The following is a 21995-nucleotide window of genomic DNA, read 5'->3' on the forward strand; positions in this document are numbered from 1 at the left end:
CATAGCATGCTTTAAGTTATCTGGAAGCAGCCTGGGGCACCCTAAATAGAGATGGTATCAGGACTCTTGCTTATAAGTGACAGGAGACTCAATTCAACCCAGCTTAAGAACATACCAAAATAATTTCTTAGCTCACATTTTGAGAAGTCCAGTGGTGACACTGGCTTCTGGCATGGCTGGATCCAGATACAGCAGTCGTGTCACCAGCAACTTGATTTTATGGCCCCAAATTCACTTACTTCTGTGTTGCCTTCATTTTTTGCCTGGATCCCCTGGAGGTAGAAATACGGCCTGAGAAATTCCAGTCTTAAATCATCCTTACAGCGAGCATTCCCTGTAGAATAAGCTTCTCTTTTCAAATAGTTCTAAAAAGCCCTAGATTTGAGGCTTATTGACTTGGATTGGAAGTGTACCACTTATCCCAGAATTCAGCATTGTGGACTTGGTCAGGGCCGTCGCCTCCAGAGCCAGGACCCTAGGGAATCAGCCCCATGTACACCGCAAGAATGGGCACGGGGGTGGGGATGGGATCCCCAGAGGAAAGGGAAGGGTTCGACAAACACAAATATCAGATGTCCATGAGGGGGGCCTTAATGATAGAGGCCGATGGATCACTTTGTCCTGGGTAGTGAAAATTGCCTTTGGAGAAGGTCCACTTTCTCTTTACTATAAGGCACTGCTTGGAATTTCATAGGTGAGGAGGTCAATTTAAGACACGAATCTTGAGTGCTTGGGCCCCGGCATGAGTCTTGCTGTGCTTTTGACCCGTCTACTTTAAGAAATCTTGTCCCGTGCGGCTGAATTTAGTGACAGGCTAAGATCGGAATGAGGCATAGAACGTTTAAAGAATAAACCTAAATGTATGCATTGCTAGGAAATTTAGAAGAGTGGAACCTGACTCAACTAGGCTATAGTCTGTTCTCGTTCCCTCCCCCAGTGACTTTTCAACCCAATGGCGACTGATCTCTGGGGTCAAAGATGTGAAAATCTTACAAAACTCAGAGTCTAACTTCTTCAGATCCCCAGACATCCGAGTCACAAACAGGGTGTGCATTTCATCTGAATACCTGCAGCCCTGGCTCACAGGTATTCTTTATTGGTACCAGTTACTTGTTTCACTTACCCACTAATTTCCTCCCATTGGAGTTGTTTCCCCAAAGTCATGTACTTTCTCTGCTCGCGTGTAGCTAAGTAGTTCCCAAATCCAGCCAGCAATTTAGACAGGTCCGTGGCTGATTCCTGAAATCTTTACATGTGCAGGTTTTGGAAACAACAGAGAACTTCAAAAATGTATCAAGCCAAAGGACTTTTAGAGACAGAGTATCTTTTGTTATATAAAATAGAATTCTTTATCTCAAACTAAGGTTTATATAGAAGTAGCAATGGCCAGAAAATATTAGTAACAATGTGACAATTTTCCCCCCACCCAAATACCAAAACTTTCCTTGTCCAATTTGTGGGTGGGCGTATTCATTCTTCAAGGGTCCCCAAAACATTGCAGACTCTTCTCTGAAGAATTCTCCATGCGCTGCTTTGTTCTACCACTTTACCTGAGTCATTGCACTGACCAGAGGCTCTGAGGCAATATGGCTTAAGGGACTTAGACTCTCCTGGATTCAAATCTCAGCTCTGTCGTTTCTTAACCGTGTTTCCAGAAAGTTCTTAAATTTGTCTGGGTCTCAGTTTCTTCATCTATTAAAAAAACCTGAAAATCTTGTCTTGCTGAGTTGCTTTTAAACAAACATGAACTAATGTATGTAAATTGCTTGGTGCCTAGGCACTCAGTGAAGAGGAACATTATAATTATTATTACTGCACTGTGGTTAGTTGTTTATAAGTCAGTCTTTCCCATTAGACAGTGGCATCCTCTAGGGCAGGGACTGTGTCTTATTAAACTTTATGTCTCAATCCAGAATACATAGATATACATGTTTGTTGAAATAATAACATGAGTAAAGAAATGGATGCATACAGATGAAGAAAGAAAAGTCATTGTACAGTCAGTCTCTAGGGGACCATGGCCCTAGAACAATAATATTATACCATACCAAACCCCTTCCTTTTCAGTTGAATGTTTAGACCCTCTTAGACCGAGCCACACGTTTCTGAAGAAGCAGTGCCCATGGTCACTTGGGCGGTATCATATGATTCAGACTGATTAAGAGCCAAGAGCCTTGAGTTAAATTTCAGTGTCTTTCAAATATCACCATATGATTGATTGTATTAAATATCTTCCTCATCTACCTCTTTCCAACCACAGTGACCAAGCAGGGACTTAAAATCAAAATAACAGTGTTTGTAAATTGAAAATGCCTGCTTGCAAATCAAGTTGTAAGTATCCCAGGCCTTGAAACCCGAAAGTTTGATTTCGGAATTCAGCCACCAACTCCTTTGGAACTAGAAAGGCTGCCTATGTATTTTCAACTTGAAAACAGACACATGCTCGTCCCATTAGAGTCAACCATGTAACATCATTCCAGGTACCTTTAAACCTAAAAATCCAAGTCAGGGAGTCATGAAAGGCAGTGGGCACCAAAATCATTTCTCAGCCCAATTGACTCAGAAGCAGTGCGGCTGGGCAAACTCCCTTCTAGAAAGTTGTCCCTTATTTGGATTTGAAAATCCCTTCAGTTCATGCTGTTAATCTCATCCTAACTGTATTTTGTAAATACAAAACCTGGTTCAGTGGTCCCACTGAGACCACATTTCCCAATAATGAGGGAAATGGCATTTACAAGAAGGTATGAAACTTTCCTCAGTAGCCTGCAATTTTGTAAGTCCCGCATGAAACTTCCATGTGGGCATGACTAATGGATCTACCTAATTAAATTTTTACAGCATTCCAGGGCTGGAGTGTCAAATGTTTGCTTCCAGCTCGTCTCCTTGTAACACTGTCAAATAAGCCTCCCATCCCATCCCCCTCCCACACACACCTTTTTTTAGGGTCTGTAGGCTGCATTCCAATGTCATGTGAAATCAGAATTTGGTTGATGAGAATGAAGAGATGGATTGCCAAATAGTTTTTGCAAGCCAACCTACCTTCACCTATTTAGAGAGGTTAAAAGGATAAAAAGGGGGGAAAAGAAAAACAAAAAAACCCCATCCAGCTGAGGTAGGATTCTATATGGGAAGTTGAGAAAGTCACTTTCAGTGGGTAAGAAGACCATCACTGTTGTTACAAATCCTTACTCCGAAAGACTGCACTGTGCATTTAGCAAGATGGAATTTTAACTTTGAAACTGTACTTAAATTCAGTAGATTCTATGGACTTCAAGAAAGAGGGGTTTGTTGCGTCTAATCTGCAGCACGTGATTCCTTGCTCTTGTTGTGTAATTGGTTTGAAAGAAAAGCATGCAGTTAGACCATTTGCTTATCTCCTAACTGGAGGGTGAGGGTTCATCACGAAATGGGTAGATAATTTGAGAATGTATCTGGAGATGCTCAGCAAAAAGCAGAAGTAGAATCTGATTTCAGTGCTGAACGCATGTCAGACTCAAGATAGGATGCTGTGGGTTCGAGACAGTGTGCTCCCCCAGAGAAATCACAGAGCCTGTTGGAGGTACCTTCCTGGAGATAGATGCTTAGGATGGACACATGGCAGTCAATCCCTGAGAGCTCTCCAACAGAGAGTCCCCAAGTGTGGTCCATGTCATCTACATCAGAACCAACTTCGGAGCTTGTTAAAATGCAGGTTCTCGAACCCCATCCCAAACCTTCTGAGTCAGGATCTGGAAGTAGAGACAGGGACTGTGCATGCCAAAGAGTTCCCAGGGAAGCCCCACCAGCCGAAAATTGGAGATCTTTGCTCTGGAGCTGTGGGGAAGATTGTAACTCCACACAAAGAGGGGCTGGAGGCCACAAGTGATAAACAAGGCATGGATTAACTGAGGCCAGATGGAGACCCTTCCCAGGGAACCAGGAAAGGGTTGTTTTCATCCAGCCAGAAGATCCCTGTGGATACACAGAGGCTCACCTTACCCCGCAAAGAACCCAAGATGATCCTTCCAGACCAAGGTCTTCAGGAATCAGTCCTAGTGGGGAACCTCCCTCTGAAGTCTTCTACTCTGCCTTCCCCAAGTCGCCCACCCCCTACACGAGTACTCAGAAATACGCTTGCATAGACACTCAGATGAGTTCACCTTGACGTACGCATACAGACCCACGTTTGCAAACAAACGCGTGTGCGCATATGAATTGTGCCCATACAGCTGCACTCACGTGCCTGAGCATGGACATACATGTCCATCTCCATAGCTGCTGGCCCACATGTCCTAACACAGAGATGCTACAGCTCAGCTCTTGCTGAGGCAAACTAACCTCCCTTCAAAATAGTTTCCTTTCTAATTCATCTTAGGAAAATCACTAACCACAAGCAATTCCGAAAACCGTCTCTCTCCAAGAGCTCCATCCTAATGTGGAAACCAGCCACTAACTCCACAGCAAATGGTTGACTGGAGTGAGAGTAAGTTGAGGTTGTCAGAAGTTTATCATGCAACCGAGCAGGACTCCTTGGCAGCCGTTCCTCCTGGCCCCTCATCCTGGGATGAACTCAGCACCATATTGGCCAAATAAATAGAACAGTAGGGTAGACTCAGTAGGGCTTTGGAATCAAGTGGCCGCACCAAAGTGTCTTTGGCTAACGTTGGCTGTGTCAGCTTGGGGCAGCCTTGAGTTCCTGTTCTATAGGCTAGAAGCTTATGAAGGTTAAATGAGGCCATGTGTGAGAGCCCCTATAGCCCAGGGGCGGGGGACACCCAGTAATAGGAGGTGATTGATCAGGGATTGGCCTGGCAGAGTGCCTACATTCCACAGACTTCAGATTCTAAAAACTCTTACTTTGAATCTTGGCTCTTCCACCTATTGGTTGGAGATTCTGTGCAAGTGTCTTAACCTCTCTGAATGTCAGCTTCCTTGTCAGGATGGAAACAACACCTCCACCAAACTCACAGAGCCGTTGGAAGAATCCTGTCAATGGGTCCTAAGAGCTTAGCCCGTGCTAGGAAGGGTGAATGCTTAGAAAGAGATGGTTCTTGCTGCTCTTTTTTCTTCTTCTTCTTCTCTAAAAAGAATAGCCCATGAGAAGGAAGGATAGAGGTAGCTATTTCCCCCTTAGGGGAAAACTCTAGACAGGAAACTGGACTGGGGCAAGGAACATGCAGCTGTTGGAGAAGAATGCATTGCCTGTAACACAGGTCACTGAATGATCTTGCAGAACAAGCTCACAGCGGCTTCCTGCGTCACCTGGGCTGAAGGAAGCCTCCCCTTGCCTGTGTTCAGTGGTTGGATCGAAGTCCCCCCAAAAGGCAAGGGATTCTCCACTTGAGCTGAGGGCAGTTCTTTCTGAAGGGTTTTGCTTTTTTTAGGCAGGGAGCCAACAGCCTTTTGAATCTGGTGAAATAGTTTTCATAGCCTTTAGACGTAATAAGGCTCGTTACTTCTTAACTGTGTATCCTTGAGTAAGTGGATTCATCTCTCTGAATCTATTTCTTCATTTAAAAAAGATCGGTAAAGTAATGCCTCTCCACAGGGTTTTCATGTAAACGAACACTCAGTGCCATATCGAGTGCATAGTTGACTATTGTGGTGATGGAGAAAAGAGGGCCTCCAAGGGGGGTGGTCTCTGCCTCTCTTCATCCTTCTCATCCCTGGGCAGAGCCAGGAGGTGACCTCAAGTTTAACTCTGGCTCCTCTTGGGTGGAGGACATACGAGCTGATTGGATACTAAGGGTGGTTGGGAAATGAGGGCCTTAAAGAATTTTCTGATTCCTCAAAAAGTTAAACACAGAATTACCATATGACCCAGCAGTTCTATTTCCAGATATATACCCCAAAGAACTGAAAACAGGTCTTCTAAAAAATACTTGCACATGAGTATTCATAGAGCACTATTTACGACAGCCAGAAGGCGGAAAGAACCCAAAGTCCGTCGATGGATGAATAAATAAAATGTGATAAATGTGGTATATCCATAAAATGGAATCGTATTCAGCCATAAAAAGGAATGAAGTGCCGACACAGGCTGTAGCATGGGTGCACCTCGATAACTTTTCACTTAAGTGAAAGAGGCCAGACACAAAAGGTCACATATTGTAGGATTCCATTTATGTGAAATATTTAGAATGAGTGAATCCATAAAGTCAGAAAGCACATCAGTGCTTTCCAGGGGCTTAGGAGAGAGTCAGATGAGGAGTGGCTGCTTCATGGGTGCAGGGTTTCTTTGGGGGGATGAAAATGTTCTGGAACTGGATAGAGTTGACGGTCACACAACCTCGTGAATGTTCAAAATGCCACCGAATGGCACCTTGAAAAATGGTTACTTTTAGGTTATATCAATTTTACCTCAATAAAAAAAAAAAATCTCCCTCTACCAATGTGTGGGTGTCTTGATGCCAGACTGGAGAAAACAGAAGAAAAAGGAGGGGGTGATTGTTGAAGCACTGATTAAAAGTGTGCACTTTGAGGGCAGAGCAGTCTCCTAAATCTCTTTAATGGAGACAAAGAAGGCAAGAGCTACGTATGTGGGAAACAGCAGTTCAACAGATAAACAGCAACGCAAGAAACGCCAGCCATTGGCTTCTCAGGAAGGGTCAGCAGCTCGGATTTTTTTTTTTTAAGTCAGTCGACACGTGAAGTGTGCAAACACCACTGTGGATTCTTTTGTTCCCGCCCCCCCCACCGACCCTCTCCATCAGCTCGCTCCACTTGGCACGCGGCCTATTTTCCGAACAGCAGCTGCGTACAGTTGAATAGTAAATCAAACACCCTAAAAACCCGTTGTTTTAAAACAATGTCTCAGATTTCCCAGATATTTCATTTCTCTTTTCCTTCCCCCAAACCCTTGCCTCAGACAGCAGTGGGAATCAGCTCATTCAGGTACGAGCCTCTGTCCTGTTTGCCGGGGGTTCACGAGTTGCTTCCCACTGCGAAGTGTTTTCGGGGCAGAATTTACAGGCAGAGTATGTTTCAGGCTGATCCTGTATGCTCTTAGGAAATCTGTTGTCAACAAATGCTCTTGAGCGGGAAGGGATTGGGTGGCTAAGGTTTTCTGGGGACACGTATCCCCAGGATGAGCCCCAAGATTTTAAGGATTTCAACACCATGAGGTCTCCCCAGCCCCGTGGCTCTTGGGAGCCATTCTACAGAGAGCCCATCCTGGCAGCCCCCAGCGAAGGCTCTGCCGGTTCCCAACTCACTGTCTGGGGTGGGGAGAAGTTTCCTAGGGAAAGCGTCATGCGGCTGTGGGGAGGGCTTTTCCCCGAGGGGCAGCGCCGGGCTTCCTGGCAGACCCCACCGCTGTGCCCCGCGTACGCACACACTCGCAAGCCCTGGGCCCGCGGGTGCTGGCTCAGCCTCCAACTTCACTTAAGTCAGCGTTTCTCAGCCTCAACACTGTTGGCACCTGGGTCAGATCGTTCTTTGTCGGGGGGGTTGTTGAAGCTCAGAAAGTTCAGACGGCTCATCAAAGTCAGATGGCTATTAAGTCACAGAGTTTATCAGGTATTCACTCAGCAAACATTTTATACCACCTATCGTGTAGTGAGCTTTATCACAGGCACTGCCGGCCAGCAAATATTTATTGAACGTCTATAAGATGTCAATATTATAGATACACGAAAGGGCAAGACATGCCTTCTCATTGTGGAGGAGACAGAAAATAAACGTGTACAATATTCAGCATCATCCTTGGCCTCTCCTAGATTCTAGTAGCATCCCCTGTCGGGACGACCAGAAATTGCTCCAGTCGTTGTCACTTGTTCCCCGGGAGAAGGGGGAGGGCAAGATGGTCCCCTGCTGAAAACCACTGACATAGAGGGAATTTAAGAAAGCAACCTCAAAGTGAGGTGGAGTGATCTGACTTAAAGTAGAAATCTGTCTGTCCAGAGAGAAACAAATGTATTCCAGAGATGACCTCTCTTGGGAAGGAATATTCAGAGATGAGAGCTTCCCCGGGGCTGTGACAGAAGCAACCCCGCTGAGAAGGACGGCAGCATTTCCGTCAGTAATTGGACCAGCCCGTTTCTCTGCAATTTGCCGTATTTAACCACTGGTTTATTGTCAGTGTCCCCCAGTAAACAGTAACATCTGTGAGACCAGGGGCTTCGTCCCGCTAGGTAAGTGTACGATCCCCAGAACCTAGAACCGTGCCAGACACAAATGCCAGAGGGCAAATGACAGAAGACGTAAATCCAGATAATCTGCTTGGGAGACTCCTGTGACTTCTCCTCCTCTTTTTCTGACCCTCCCTTATTTCTCCCCGCTTTGTCTTCTGGCCTTTTTTCTCCCCCTCGGTACCAAAACATTCACGTGCACACATGCTCAAGGTCAAAAGCAGATACACTCATCCTCCCACAAACAGACACACATACCCACCAACACAGCAGCAGGAAATCAGAAGGAAAGACCAGAGCACATCCTTGACTCAGTGTTCTGAGAAAACCAACCAGCCCAAACCCAACAGCAGAGTATACTGGAAATCAGCTGGCCTTTGAGCTTCTTGGCAGTTGTCGATTTGTCACAATTGGAGGGCTTGATGCCCTCACCACGAGGTCACCAGAAGTTCTGTGTTCAGGCCAAGAAACCGTGTGACCCTTTGCATTCGGAGTAACACACTTTACCGTCACATTTACAGTGAAAAATAACGTGAAAAGGCCGCCCCCCACCCCTGCCACCGAAATAAATAAATCACACACACACACACACACACACACACACACACACACACACACACACACACACACACACACACCTACCTCTACCTCTGTGGTTATGAAGCCCATATAAAGCGGTTCCAGTCTCTTGGCAAACACTATTAAAGGCTGGCAGGGCCAGCAGAGAGGCAGTTCAGAAAACATAATCTTTTATTTACCCAGATAAATATGATACTGGCTACATAAATTTGAAGGCACTTTGTTAAACACTTTATATGCTGTACTGCACCCAAAAGGCCTTTCGATTGAGGACAGTGATTGGGAAAGAGCAAACCAGGCAAATAAATAAATTATATGTATTTATTTATTTTTAACATGCTTTGCTAGACAGGCCACAAGGCCTCTCTCAGGTAACACACACCTGGCAGCCTAAACTAAAAAGGGACCTCTTGATAGGAAAGAGATGAGCTCCCTTCCCTCTCCTCCTGGGCTGTGGCTGAACATCTGTCCGTCTGCCGTTCTGGGCGAAACAGAGGAAGTTTAGATCCAGTGGCCGCTGTGCTGTATCAAAGCGTCCATCTCCTTTTCCAAAATCTGTGCAGAAGGACTGTTACAAATTAAGAAGCAGTCTTGTAAATGCATAGATTCAAACCCCAAACTGTATTTGAGTAAGAACCAGTATATTCACAGAAGACAGAGGGTGAGTCTGAGAAATGAGTAGAGATTAGAATCCTTCCCAAATGCCAGCAGATCTCCTGTGACCAGGAGTATTAAGGTGTCCCCTGGACTGGTACAGGCTCTGAGGGAACCCCTCTTAATTTTTACAGGTTCCTTTGCTTTTTCCATTGCCCCCAATAGCATGTATTGAGCATTATGTAAGTGTCAGCTTGTTCTAAACACTTTATGTGACAGTAATGTTATCCAGAATGCAATGAGGTACTATTGTTACCCATGTTTTACAAATAACGAATTACGACCTAGGGAGTTTAGGTAAATCTCCCAAGTTAACACAGCCGGTAAGTGGTGATGAGGGGATCTGAATCCAGGTCATTTTCCATCAAAGCCAACACTCTTTAAACTACAGCTGTGTGTTTTACTAGATATGCCCTTTCTACCGAGGGCGCTCCCAGCCCCTCCGTGGCTTCAGTCATCATCTCTGTGACAGCCATCAAGAATATTTCAGTTTCCATACCAGCTCCAGTCCATTGGTAATGGCTGCCTGAATCGTGGTGCTTAAGCAGCTAGGCTCAATGGGGAAAAAAAAAAAATCTGCAATTGATTAGTGATGCCTGTTCTGGGTGTAGAAGGGGTAGTTTGTGGCACATATGCTACCTATTTGCATGTTCAGTTTCCATTGCCAACGAATACTTTATCTTCTGAACTCCAAAGCCAGATTTTCAACTGCCACTGAGCTATCCCACTGGGATATCCTGTTGGCATCTCAGGCTCCCCAAATCTGACCTCTTCTCTCATGGTCCTCAATGAGGTTTAAAAAATATTCACACAGATTTCAAGCTGGAAACCTGAGAGCTGAGCTTAGCTCTTCTCTTTCCTTAATTCAGTACTCTAATCAATGGTGCATCTTTTCCATTCTGCTTTTCAAGAATCGTGAAGGTTTCCTGTGAGCTATCACATTCTCACTCCTTGAGTCTAGGATAGGCCTCCGTTTACAGTGTTGCAAGAACCAACTAACCAGTGCTTCTGCCTCCAGATCTGCCAATTCACTGCCAACTATTCTTTCCGAAGCATGAATCTGGATATGTATTTCCTTTGCCCAGTACCTTTGTGGCTCCCCTAAGGTCCAGACTCTTCAGCTGGCATATGAGACCCTTCACCATTATTCTAACTGTTCAGATACCTCCCTTGCCCCTCGATGACTCATCCCATCACATGTTACCTGTGCTTCAGCAACCACCCTGCTCTACCATCCCATCGTCATTCACGCCCATGTGTTCTTGCACAAACTGTTTCTCCCACTGAGAACATCCTGCAAAATTTAGTGATTCTTTACAGAGACCTCCATGCCCTTGCTTGGCAGGAGCCAACCATCACAGATTACACCCTCAGCTCTAAGAAGCATTGTCTGGAGGAGGCAGTGTAGCCATAACAAACCCATCCACAGAGGGGCTGGGCCTTACCCTGGTCTGTCCTTTCCTGAGTCTCCTTCAAAGCAGTAGCTGTTAGGACGGGGTTTACAGCCTATCCATCCATAAACAAAGGTACCCTTCAGAGAGTGTACCCATGGAAGCTGGATGGTGAGACCCATGACCCTGAGTTACCCCCAACAGTGTCCCCAGGCACCTTGGCTGATGGGTTTTTGCATCAGCTTACAGTTTACCATTTCGGGGCACACAACTCACACCAGCCTCACGGCATTTGGCATTGATACAAGAATGCAACCTCCTTGAGGGCAGGGGCCAGTCAGAAACATCTTTGCCCTCCTGTGATACCTGGACTTGGAACCTGTTACAAGGCAGGCAGTCAAGAAATGGTCGTCCAGGGACTTAGTGGAGTGAACCAGAAAACAGATGCATCTGTCTCAGCATTGCCCCTTATTAGCTAGGGGATCTTGGCTTACTTCTGCAACCTCTCTACTTCTGTTTCTTCAGCCACAGAACTGGGATATGATAATCGTGCCATACTTCGGGGTTCTTCAGACTTTGCCGTCAGTGAGTAGCGGGTGGGTGGGTGGGTGGGTGAATATTCCTGTTGATGAACAGCGGGTTAACAGATAAATGAGACTTCTTTAATAGACTCACTTAATACATGTTTAGTTAAAGAGAAGCAAGTGCCAAAAGCCACCACCAGTCACACACTAAAGAAAGTGACCCAAACACAAATGGTCCCTCAGCAAACAATCAAATAACAGTAACTTTTGCAGGCCTAGGGATGGCGTGGAGGTTCCCTCTGGGCACTCTTTTCACCAGATACCCTTCCCATGAAGAAAGGGGCAGGGAAGGGGGTGGGGGGGGGGAGAGATGAAGGAAGGGACGGGATGGTAAAAGCGCACACATGCGCACATGCTCAGAGGAACAACTTAAAGCCGAGCCCTAAGCCTCTGCCCTTACCCCGAGCCTCCCCAGGAACAGTCTACGGGTCCGAGGTTTTCTCTTGCCTAAGAAGGTGGTGCAGACAGGATCTTGAGCTCCCAGTCGCTCTGCTTCTAAGTAGATCTGTCATCTCGGTAGCGCTTGTGTGTGTGAAGGCAAGCAGGTGGAGAGAGACACAGAAGAGGACATCTCTGAATGCTTCTTCTCTAACCTATTAGAGGTCACCCCTCACCTGCCTCGGATCGCTCACCTGTGGCTAAAAGGCCTAACCCACTCTGAGAACCCAGATTCTCCTCTTGGGAGCTTTACGGACCCCCAGGGCTTCTCTGGCCCCTCCCGGCTTGGCCGTATCAGCTGAGTAATCTCCCTGAGCGTTCTGACACACAGCTGCAAGAGATGAACACTGTACTGTTGATAGCTGAAACTTTGGATAAGATTACATGGTTTTGAATATCTTGATGACATATTTGTCTGAAAAGTCTTTTAGAGGACAGCCTAATATAAATGCGCGGAAATGTTTCTAATGACTAGCATTTGTCTACAGACTTCGTTGGAGAAATTAGCATTCATGTGTCTCTGGATGTCATTTGCATTTGTATGTGGGGACCAACTTTTGAATAATCATCTCTTCCAGCCCAGAAGTGTTAACTATTTACTCCGAACACAGGCTGGTTTCCTTCTCAGGCTATCCGGCCGGGTCTGTGATGTCCAGAAATAGGTAATGTTGTAACGGGCCTACATCCCATGGCTCCAAGACCACTGGAACCTTCTAAGGAGTCCTCAGATACCATTTGTGCCAGCAAATATTTACTTGCTGTGCTCTGTTCTGGCCTCACCCACCCCACTGTTTTAGTCACCTCCCCTCATCCCAGCCAGCCTTGGTTCTTACTACCAGCTCCAGACCTCCTAGGTTGAAGGCTGAGACCTATCTGGTCACAAGTATACTTGGGATTCTCCCCAGGACAACACAGATTCCACTGAAACTCCACAGAAAGGAGCTAGCGTGTGCAGGCAGCATGGGTCCCATTCCCTTCTGTGGTTTCATAGGTCCTTTGGCTGAAGTCCAGGGTAATTTTCCTGGTCCAGTTTTGCTTTAAGTAGAAGGAGAAGACAGGGTCTGGATAAAGCCAAGCAGAGCTAAGTGCTCACAAGGCTCTGATCTGCTCTGGGCTGTCCAGGAAGAAAATTAACCTCTGCAGGCATCAGTTCTTTCATCCGTAATGTGGGGAGGTAATTCCACCAGCTACCCAGAATTAAAAAGACAGGAGTTGACCATGCATCTAAAAGCCCAGGCCTGGGCACACAGGAGACACTCAGTAAATGTTCCTTTCCTGCCCTGTCGTCTCAGTATTTCCTAGCACGCCGTCAGCAACAACGTTAAGGCTCCTGATGGCACCTTTAGCAACGCTGGTTTCAGCGTGAGATTCATTCGGGAGAGTTTCGCAGAGGGCGCGTTCGTTTGGGGATAGCTGGACAGCTTGGGAGTCATTCTCTTTGTGAGCTCTGGGTCTCCAGTACGATTTCCCTGCGCACATTCACTCTCCGAGGTCTTCCCCGTCTGTGTCAGAAGTAACTCCGGGCTGTTCTGCCTGAGAGGGTTACTCTGGGGGCAAGAGGCCCAGCGTCGGGTGAGGCCCAGCGTCAGGTGAGGCCCCCGCATGGCTCTGCTTTGGGACCTAGCACCTTGCACAAAGTAGGTGCTTCATGAACGCCGGGTAAGTGAATGGGTGTGAGTTCGTCCATCTCGGCAGCACCACGCTGTCTAGGAGGACCTAGAATGTGGAGCAGGAATAACTGGTGCACTGCGTTCCAAGAGATAAGCATCTCTAACGGTAAACGAACAGCTACAACAATTGTAACATTTCTGGAGCCCTGGGTCCAGGCCCGACTTTGTGCTGTGTGCTGTTCGGTGCCATCTGGTTTTGACACACAACGGGCCACCGGCCATCAGCTGTCATCTCCCATCCCAGGGGGAACTTGGATGCACAATGGGAAGAGGTGTTTGCTAGTTCTCCCACTCATCCGGCCCCTTCTCTGTTTCGAGGTAAAGCCAAGTAGCTCCTTTCAGACATCACCCTCTCTTAGAAATATCCCCCCACACCCCCAGGTTCGGGGGGATCTGTGCTCCCAAATATGGCCGCGTGCAACCTTCTAGAGACTCCGAGAGCTGGAAGATGAAAGATGATGGTAACCCTATATGTGATTACAAATGGCAGCTCCATCAGACTGGAAGTGAACAAATGAAGTCCAACACAGTTCAGCTTTTTCCACAATAACGACTAATTTGTGTTTTCACTTGCTGTCCATAGAAACAACCTCGGGGTCGAGGGGTGGGCAGAGCTGGCTTGTTGATACCCGGAGCCCATGCCCTGCCTGTGATTCGACTTGGCGCCGGTCCTGGGGCGTCCCAACTTCCTTATCACAGGACGTGTTACTCCCATCCTAAGCTCACGCTTGCTTGTCTGTCTGTCCACTGACTGGAAACCTCCGGGAGGACAGGCACCGGTGTTGAGATGAAGAGGGTCAAGGAATGTCTGCCGAACGAGTGAATGTGTTCATCTGCAGTGTCCTCTCAACCCGCTGGTGTGTCCCAACCGGCAAACGACTGTTCTGGGGTCTTGCTCTGTGTCTCTCTGTCTCCCTCTCTCTGTGTCTCCCTCTGTCTCTGTCTCCGTTTCCCTCTGTCTCTGTCTTTGTCTTTTTCTCTCTGTCTCTCTTTGTCTTTGTTTCTCTGTCTCTCTCTCTCGCTCAGGATGATGCTGACAAGGAGGGAGGGAGGGAGCATTGAAACCTGATTTGTCAGAATGACTCGATCTGTTTCCATCTTTCTGTTGGGCCTCACGTGAACACCCCGACAAGTTCTCTGCCGCCATGTTACTGTTCCGGGCAATGCTCTCTGGCGGCCCACATCTCATGCCAGAGACAACGCCTGCTCCCAAAGGATCCCAGGCCACGTCCCACCCCTCTGTGTCTGCAGAGGCACATCGGGAGAGGCAGGGCTCATCTTCCGTGAAGCCTGGGTCGCTGAGGGGTTTTTTTTTCTTGGACACAGTGCCTTGAGAACATTTTTATGTGCCTCTTGCCAAACCTGAAACTTGATGTTGGGATTGTTGGTGATCCTCTGTGAGAGTCAGAAGTGGCACCAGAACACACCTGACCACTCCCAGAAGCACATTTCCCAAGCACCAGAAAACTACACCTTGTCCTCAGGGTAGGATCAGCTCGGCAGAATGGCCCAGGATCTTCCAGCATCACTTTTCATTGTTATCTTGAAAGAAACAAATTACCCTGCACGTGTGGCTACTGTAGCCTCTATTTGGACTGAGTCGATGGGTCCACTGGTGCAAACACATCATTAAATGAATATACACATAATGTATTTATATATAATTGATGTGTATGTATACTTTCCCCTGTCTTTTGTCACTAGCCATTTGTTTTTAATTTATTTATCCATTTGTTGGTTTATTTATCTTTGGCTGTGTTGGGTCTTCGTTGCTGCGTGCGGGCTTTGTCTAGCTGTGGTGAGCGGGGGGGCTACTCTTTGTTGTAGCGCGTGGGCTTCTCATTGCAGTGGCTTCTCTTGTTGCGGAGCATGGGCTCTAGGCACGCGGGCTTCAGTAGTTGTGGCTCGCGGGCTCTAGAAAGCAGGCTCAGTAGTTGTGGCGCGCGGGCTTAGTTGCTCCGTGGCATGTGGGATCTTCCCGGACCAGGGCTCAAACCCGTGTCCCCTGCATTGGCGGGTGGATTCTTAACCTGTGCGCCACCAGGGAAGTCCGCCATTTGTTTTAAATATCTACTGACTGCCAATCACATGGCTCCTCCTCGTGCTAGGATTTGGACGTGGACTTATTTAAAGAAAAATATGTAAGTATCTCCCTCCGACACACCGTTGATTCCACCCACATCCCTTAAGGAGATGTATATTCCTCCAGTTTCGATCACATAATTTATTGATGAAAAGGATACAGTGACAAAACGGGCCCTGCGTTTTCGTCCCCAGAGTGTAACTGTCGGGGGGGATTTTTAAGAGGAAACACCAGGGAGGCTAATCTTCTGTCACGACATTTAGAGCATGGGCTGAGTAGTGAGGATGGGTGAGCAGTGAGGCGCTGAGTGTAAAGGTAGAGAACACCATGGCAGAGGGGCCGACGGGTGAACCCCACCTTCACGTGCTCCGTGGAAGCCTCTGGAACATTCACTGGTGGGGGTAATTGTAACAGCACAAAGGACTGGGGGAAGGGTGTTAACAGCGTCTTTGCCCTCATTCAACTTTGTGTCTCTGTTGGGCTCTCCCTCCACCCAGCCCCACCCCCGCCAGGTCCATTCTCTGCTTCTCCCCACTCAGCTCTGGGCTCTGGGAGACAGATCAGCGTAGACATGTGAGTGGGCTCGCCAGGCCCTCTGGCTTCCAGCTGGGTCAGGCCTCTGAGTAACACTGCAGGGCGGTGGGGTGAGCTCCTGCCTCCCAGCCTGAGGGCTCACGCGTGCCCTTGACTGAAGGTTACGGCTCTAGAGTCGGAGCCAGGCTGCCCTGTCCAGTCACCCACCTCTCTCTCTCTCTCTCTCTCTCTCTCTCTCCCTGTCTGTCTCTTTCTCCCTTTCTCTCCATCTCTTTCTCTCTCTCCTCCCCTCTTCCCTGAGTCTTGGAACGATGCACCCTTTCCTTACCCTTTCAGGCAGCAAGAGGTGGTCCTGGCTCCCTGAAGTTGGAAACCCCAGGAAATGATACTTTGCCTTAAGGCTTTTCTATATCCTGTGTTCCTGTGCTCTGTAAACATTCCCTTTATTAAAACTACTCTTGCTTCCCCAGGCCCACTCCTTCTCGCTAGGACCCAAGAGACACAAAGTTGTGGATCAGATAGAATCACATGGGTATGCTTCTCCCAGGGTGCCCCAAGGTCCACCCGGAGTACAGCCTCCTTTGTCTTTCTCCTCCTCTCCCCCGGATGCAGTCAGCGTTCTCTACAGGAGAACGTGAATGACCTTCACCCTCTTCCCAGGAGAGACCAAGCTGGGGTCCTGTGTACCTCAGCAGGCCCTTACTGCCTTCCCCAGCCCACCCCACAAACTCTGGACCCCTGAATCAGAGCTGAGCTATGCGGAAGGGCGGAGCACGGACCAAAGTCAGAGGACCTCTGCTCTTTTCCTACCCTGTGCTCTTGGGGTTATACACATGCTTCCTCCTTGCGGATGATGTGACATTTCATCAAGTCAACCCATGAGTAATCTTGTAGCCCAGAAAGGCCAGGTGACTCATTTCTCATACATAAAATATAAACATTCCAATGGTACCATCAGTTTCCCTGTTGGTTTTACCACCTTGCAATGCAAACATGATGGCTAGCACTTCAGCAGCCACCTTGGGAAGATGAGGTGATAACAAGAGACGAAAGATGAGAATTGCAGAGATGGTGAGATGTGACCTTAATATTGGGAAGCCACTGAGCTAATGCTAGCAATCAGCTACCTCCACAACTGTGTGGGGAGTGTGTGTGTGTGTGTGTGTGTGTGTGTGTGTGTGTGTGTGTGTGAGAGAGAGAGAGAGAGAGAGAGAGAGAGAGAGAGAGAACATTAATCCTTCTTTGTTTAAGCCCTCTCTTAATTAATTATTCTGTTGTTTGCAGCCAACGGCATTCCTGTCTGATATAGTAAATAATGTGTCAATAAAATAAAATAACTTCTCCTTCTCCAACACCCCGTTGGCTTTTTACGTTGAAATCTGTGTAGTGTAGATTTTTTAAGTCAGAGGGTTAATCTGTTTAACCCCCTTTCACCCTCTTTTCAGCAGCTCCTGTAGCCCCTTGAGAGCGATGCCACATTGACATTTACATCCCTAACGATCAACACCACAGTTTCCGTATAACTGGCGTTCGATTAAAGATAGGCTTCAGAAGGTCCACAGAGGGTAGTACGGTAACTACCATTTATTGAAGGACTAATACATGCAAAGCATTTTCCAATTCTCATTTCAGACACATCATATCTCTATTGAGCAAGTGTTTTTACCCTCATTTTTTTTTATTAGTTTCTGCTTTATAACAAAGTGAACCAGTCATACATATACATCTGTTCCCATATCCCTTCCCTCCCGCGTCTCCCTCCCTCACACCCTCCCCATCCCACCCCTCCAGGCGGTCACAAAGCACCGAGCTGATCTCCCTGTGCTATGCGGCTGCTTCCCCCTATCTATTTACCTTACGTTTGGTAGTGCATATATGTCCATGCCTCTCTCTCGCTTTGTCACAGCTTACCCTTCCCCCTCCCCATATCCACAAGTCCATTCTCAAGTAGGTCTGTGTCTTTATTCCTGTTTTACCCCTGGGTTCTTCATGACATTTTTTTAAATTCCATATATATGTGTTAGCATACGGTATTTGTCTTTCTCTTTCTGACTTACTTCACTCTGTCTGACAGACTCTAGGTCTATCCACCTCATTACAAATAGCTCAATTTCGTTTCTTTTTATGGCTGAGTAATATTCCATTGTATATATGTGCCACATCTTCTTTATCCATTCATCCAATGATGGACACTTAGGTTGTTTCCATCTCCGGGCTATTGTAAATAGGGCTGCTATGAACATTTTGGTACATGACTCTTTTTGAATTATGGTTTTCTCAGGGTATATGCCCAGTAGTGGGATTGCTGGGTCATATGGTAGCTCTATTTGTAGTTTTTTAAGGAACCTCCATACTGTTCTCCACAGAGGCTGTACCAATTCACATTCCCACCAGCAGTGCAAGGGGGTTCCCTTTTCTCCACACCCTCTCCAGCATTTATTGTTTCTAGATTTTTTGATGATGGCCATTCTGACTGGTGTGAGATGATATCTCATTGTAGTTTTGATTTGCATTTCTCTAATGATTACCGATGAAAATCCTGACACTCAGAGAGTTTTCGTAATTTGGCCAAGATCCTGAAGCTTATAAATGACACAGAGAAAATGTGAAGCCCCAGTCTCCCAGCTCCCCTATGGACACCTTCCCTGTGAGACAAACAATTCAGAGTGTAGAAACCACCCCCGGGGACTTTTTCTCATTTTAGCATCTGAAGATACCAACAGACCCAGCCAGGTGCCGACCTGCATTGAAGCAGGCTCTGCATTAAACCTTCAAAGAGTCTAGAATTCAATCCCCGGAGGGTTCAGAGGATGATGGTTTGGGGCTATTGAGAAAGTGGCCCTTTCCACGCTCTCATTTGCATGCTGGATGTCTACTGAAAGTTGCTATGGTGATCCGTTTGACCAGAAGTTTCCGCTGAATCATCCCAACACATATGAAAGCAGAGATGTGGTTTGGGGACCCAGAGCCCCGTAGCCGGGGGAAACGTCTCCATCTTTCACTTGTGACTCACTCGTGGTCACGCGTAGGCCCAGCTGGGACGAAAGCGAGACCTCTGGGACAGGTGTCGCTCCCTGGAGACGTTTTGCACAGCAGGGCACACTGCAGTCACCTCTGGGGACCCGAAGACTGGAGAAGGAAAGGTGGGAGCCGGCACCTGAGCCATGCCCTGCTCTGCAGGGTCATTCCGGGGCTCAGGTCTTCTAAGCAAATGTCTCGGTTTGGAGACCCCTAACAGCACTTGGGTTCAGGTAGTCTCTCTGAGAGCTGATCTGAGGAAGCAGAAGGGAAGGGGATTCTAAGCCGGCGTGAAGGGAGAGCCTTACCAGTGTGCTGTCTGGGTGCTGCCGTGGGCGGTGCCCTGCTTGAGGATCTGTTTCTAGAGGAATTGGTGACAGAACACAGAGACGATGGAGCGTGGGACTGGGAACAGACAGACCTGTGTTCAGGTCTCCTCTCTGCTCAGCGCGGTCCTGGTTGTAGGCCTTGATTTCCCTATGCACAGAAACGTAGAAAAGAATACCTCGTGTGGCTTAAAAAGAAATCACGTACACAGTGGAACCTGGTGCAGGGTCTAGCATGTGGCACATCTTCAGTCAGCTTTGTTTTCTCTCCTTCTCTTCACCAAAGAGATTCAGCTAAATGATACTGCTGTCCTTGGCTGAGAACCAGGCATAGGAGCTTATGGACAAACAGTTAATTTAAAAAATGTATAGATATGGGACTTCTCTGGCGGCGCAGTGGTTAAGAGTCCGCCTGCCAGTGCAGGGGACACGGGTTCGAGCCCTGACCCTGGAAGGTCCCACATGCTGCGGAGCAACTAAGCCCGTGCACCACGACTACTGAGCCTACGCTCTAGAGCCCGCGAGCCACAACTAGTGAGCCCTCGTGCCACAACTACTGAAGACTGCACGCCTAGAGCCCGTGCTCCGCAACAAGAGAAGCCACCGCAGTGAGAAGCCCGCGCACTGCAACGAAGAGTAGCCCCCGCTTGCCGCAACTAGAGAAAGCCCGCGTGCAGCAACAAAGACGCAATGTAGCCAAAAATAAAATAAATTAATTAATTTTAAAAATGTATAGATAGAAAGAGATTTAAACATAGCTCTCAAAAATTGCCCTTTATTTTGAAGTAAACGTTATTTGACATTTGATCTTCTTTTGAATTATGTCCTGTGTAACTAGATGAACATGGATATCTTTAGAGATAAACAATGTAGATGCATAGAGGAAGTGGTGCCTATTCCCCCTTTTTTTTTTTCTTTTTTTTTGCTACTTGGCGACATTTAAAGGATGCTACTGGTTGGGGTGCAGGGGGCTGTGTGGAACAGAATGTGGAAAAGTCGTCAAAGGAAAAACTCTAGGGTAGTCTGTTGGAGTGCATTAAAGGAGAGAGATTGCCGTTCAAATGGAGGTTGATCTTTAAAAATTATGTAACACATTACATTAGCAACATGTTACATTTCTGTGTGGAAAGACAGGTACAACTTTTCTAGAAAATACTTTGTCATATCAACACCCTAAAATACGTATACCTTTTAGCCTGCATATTAGTCAGGGTTCTTCAGAGAAACAGACCCAATAGGATATGTATATATTTCCTGTTGGATATCTATCTGTCTATCAGTCAATCAATCAGTCAGATAATCTGCAAGCTGGAAACCCAGGAAAACTAGTGGTGTCACTGAGTCTGAGTCCAAAGGCCTGAGAACCCAGGGAGCCGACTGTGTAGACCCCAGTCCGCAGGGATCTGGGATCTCTTTTTTTTTTTTTTAATTTATTTATTTTATTTATTTATTTTTGGCTGCGTTGGGTCTTCGTTGCTGCGCGCGGGCTTTCTCTAGTTGTGGCGAGCAGGGGCTGCTCTTCGTTGCGGTGCGCGGGCTTCTCATTGCGGTGGTTTCTCTTGTTGCGGAGCACAGGCTCCGGCAGGGAGGTGAATCCCTCCTTCCTCTGCCTTTGTTCCACTCAGGCCCTCAATGGAGTCACCGATGCCTGCCCACACTGGGGAGGGCATCCACTTTACTGAGTCCACAGGTTCAAATGCTAAGCTCATCCAAAAATATCCTCACACCCAGAAATAATGTTTCATCTGGGCACCCCACGGTCAGTCAAGTGACATATGAAATTAACCATCACAGCCTGGTAACCCCCGTTTTTTATCTCTGTCTTACAGAGATTATCAGATATTCAGAAATGTACAAGGGTAGAGATCAAAGCAGTGTGTATATTACTGAAAAACTGGAAAGTATTTTGAAGTCCCCCAATAAGTGAAGTGAATTCTTTTATGATCATGGGATTAAGTGTTATGGGGGCAATAAAGACACTCTTCCCAAGAGTACTCAGTGATCGGGGAAAGCGGTGATGGTAGATTATGAAGTGAAAAGCTGATTAATAAAGAGTCCATCTGATTCCAGTTCTGTTAAACATACCCTTTCGTCATACAATTGCATATCTGTGTATATATTTTTGTATACTCATTACCCAAAGAATAACTTAGAGGAAAACACTGTTAACAACCACTGTTTCTAAGTGGTTCTCTTCCCTTTATTCTTTCTCCTTTTTGTATTTTCCAGAGTTTCCATAAGGAGTAGAAGACACTGTCATAATCCAAGAAGGAAACGATAACTGTGATTTCTAAAGATGCTGAAGAAGTCAAACCTTAGATTCCTGCTCATTTTGCTTCGGCTTCATCTTTCCTCAGAATGAAGCTGTATCTGCCCCCAGAAGGTGAGGGTCAGGTGAGCTGCAGGGCCACAGGGGTCAGGACACTGCGCTTTGATGTGTGGCCTCCGACCCCCAGGACAGAACAGTGTGGAAGGCAGCCATCAGAGGACAGCGTGGAGGGTTGGTTAGTCTCCCCAGGACGCAGGGCTGTGACACATTACAGTGCCTGCCGTCACTTTGGACCTTTGGGGGTGCGTCCTTGACCGTGCAAATAGGATGAAAACTAGAAG

The 21995-nt window shown here is 47.1% G+C and overlaps 1 long non-coding RNA gene across 1 annotated transcript in view; it reads left to right on the forward strand.

The window, feature by feature from the left end:
• The window catches only part of LOC308606287, a 122939-nt gene extending 101182 nt beyond the window's left edge, over nt 1–21757 (forward strand). Inside the window, exon 6 of the long non-coding RNA XR_014013792.1 lies at nt 21615–21757. This is a non-coding gene — a long non-coding RNA (uncharacterized lncRNA). The remainder of the gene's footprint in view (nt 1–21614) is intronic.
• The last annotated feature ends 238 nt before the right edge of the window (nt 21758–21995 follow it).

The sequence above is a fragment of the Mesoplodon bidens genome, assembly GCF_964165515.1.
Source record: "Mesoplodon bidens genome assembly, chromosome: 18".
Taxonomy (NCBI): Eukaryota; Metazoa; Chordata; class Mammalia; order Artiodactyla; family Ziphiidae; genus Mesoplodon; species Mesoplodon bidens.